Source organism: Populus nigra, chromosome 7, assembly GCF_951802175.1.
Source record: "Populus nigra chromosome 7, ddPopNigr1.1, whole genome shotgun sequence".
NCBI lineage: Eukaryota > Viridiplantae > Streptophyta > Magnoliopsida > Malpighiales > Salicaceae > Populus > Populus nigra.
Window position 1 is genome coordinate 15,718,803 of NC_084858.1, and position 2,635 is coordinate 15,721,437.

At 37.6% G+C, this 2,635-nt stretch overlaps 1 long non-coding RNA gene across 1 annotated transcript; it reads left to right on the forward strand.

Annotated features, from left to right (window-relative positions):
* The first annotated feature begins 697 nt into the window (after positions 1-697).
* Positions 698-2,282, forward strand: LOC133698319 (uncharacterized). Its single transcript, XR_009843063.1, has 2 exons — positions 698-960; positions 1,280-2,282. It is a non-coding gene; the product is annotated as an uncharacterized LOC133698319 (long non-coding RNA).
* The last annotated feature ends 353 nt before the right edge of the window (positions 2,283-2,635 follow it).

A 2,635-nucleotide genomic window follows, 5' to 3' on the forward strand; every position in this document is an offset into this window, starting at 1 on the left:
AACTACTATTACTATGCGAATAAGCTTGCCAACAACCTTATGATAGGTCTTAAGAAACAATACTACCTTATAAGAAGCAATTTAATTAGCTGGAAGGCGGCATTGATGACTTCAGTATTTCCAAGCTCCTCCAACCTTATAGTAATACAAATACAATGCTTTTGTTTTTTCTTTCTTTTTTTGGGTCTTAGGATAAATCAATGCCTTTTCTTTCTCCCTTGGACCTCAACAAGAAAGCTTTTCATTAATTTAGCATGGGTTATGTCCTGAGATTACTGATCCTAAAGCACACTCAGAGGAGTACTCATGGCTGATAGAGATATAAGGGCTATGGCCTTAGGCTTAGAATACGGTAACTTGAAACAAAGCCTAGCCCAAGACACAATGCTTCCCCAGGCCTAGAAAAGAAACATAAGATCATCCCATCTTATGCAAGTTATAATTACTTCTTGTTCTTTTTTTGATTTCTCAAGAAAAAATAATTTGGAGAGTAATAAATTATCCATGTTGCTCTTTCAAATCTTATTGATACATTTGAGGTTAAAATGCAATTCAAGACCGTTTTCTTCTTTATGTTTATTTTGTTGATCATACATGTGAGAAGTGTTCTGCTTTATTAGCAATGTTAAATGTCAATTGGAACACTACCTTTAAAGAGCAGGGCTCACAATTGTTGCTGGCTGCTAACCAAAATACAGTTAATCTTTCAAATTATTCAATAATAACTGGATTTGTCTTAACATATCCTTTTATAAACCCAGATGTGCTATGTAGTAGCAAGAGGTGGGTTTTTTTTTTACCATGTAATCATGTAGAAGATATATCCTTAAAAAGGACTTAGTTTCAATTAAGTTGCAAGTTCAAATTTTAAAAATGGCGAGAGCTTGAAGAGAAAAGAAGGGGTTTTGGCATGTAGAAAAGTTTCAATCTTTTACATCTTCAGAACTCAAGCATGAACAGGTAAAATTTCCCATGTCAGTTTCTTAATTCTTTGTTGGTATAATTCGATCTCCCAGTTGAGAAGAGTAGAAAAATTTGGTGAAAGTTCAAATCTTGGTGATAAAAAAGTAGTGGAAAGGGTGAGAGTTCAGTAATTTTGTGTTAGAACTATGCAAAGAAATGCAACCAATCCATTTTTCAGCTCAAACCATTGGTAACAACCACGATATTCTTACTGACCTTCTACTTCTAATTCCTGCAAAACCATTTCTCAAATTCAAAAGTGTGTCAAAAACAATCTGCGATTTCTGACCCTGAATTCTGCCTCTCTCAAACACAGCCGCGCCCCCACTCCTCAAGGACGCTACAAAAGGCTCTCTCTTGGATTATCTCGATGTACCTCGGATCAAAATAGAGCATTTTTGCAATGGCTTGCTGCTTTGCTCTTCCGCCGCTTACTTGCTAAAACCCGCTGCGGGGGGGGCTCCTGCAAATCTTGTAGACTATTGTAGCTATGTGGTCAATGATGACGATCGTGGGCAAAGGTATTTTATTTGCAATCCACCTAAGAGGCAATTCCAGAGACTTGCTTTCCCTAGTTAAATAGTAATATCTAAATTTTTTACTGCCTCATTATGCATGGCTTGTTTTGGCCTTTGATCCTTTAAAGTCACCTAGCTACAATATAATTCTCTTGTGCCTATTGGATGTAATATCGGGATATGGAATTGATGTTTATTCATTAAAGACAGAATCATGGACTCAGGCACCAATCCCTTTTGAAAGGCCATTCGCAATGTTCAACTGTGACGGTGTTTATTTTGTAATGGTGCCATTTATTGGTACAGTATAGGAGCACTTTAGTGTATTTTGAAGACAATAGCAATACCTCCTATGTTATTCATGAATATGCCCCAAGACACGGATTCAGTAATTTGGGGAGTCTCGTGGCCATTTGAACATGGCAGGTGCCGATGAGCTCTCCAGTTTTTCACAATTCTACGTCTTGGAGATGCCATCTAATCATTCTGGTTGGTTTGTAAGATACCATGTGGATCTTCACTAGAGAAAATCCTTGCGCGCTTTCAGTGTTAAGGGTTCTTCGTACTGAAAAGGAAGAAGAGTCGAAGCTTGTTCTACTCATGAATGGTGGTAGAGTTATATTTCATAATACTTGTGACGGGATACCTAACAATATATGTGATTTGGAGCCTAAGCCAAGAGATAACAGTAGCAGAGGCGAATTGGATTATAGAAGTCGCGGTGCCTATCAATACTTTGAGACAAAATGTAACATTTAAGCCTTTCTGATTGCTAGTGGAACGATCCCTTCATCTAAAGAACTACTTTTCATGCACAAGTCCACATCACCTGAATATTTTGCTCTTGTATTGCATTGAACTATTGTTAGGGCAATCAGCTGGCAAAAAGAATGATGCAAAGCACCAGAAATACATGAGCATCAATCATTCAAGAGACCATGGTGACCTTCTAGCAAGAGTCATCAGGCATCACACACATCTCACTTTCAAGAAAGAAGAGAACCCTCTCAGCTTTTCTGCTTGACAGACCGAAGGAGGCAGATGTCTCGTATTTATGTGAGGCATTAATGGGGATTTGGACTTTTCTTTCTTTGGACTTTAGACTATGCTGATGTTCATTATTGAAAAAAAAAGAAGAAAAAAGATGAGAGCTG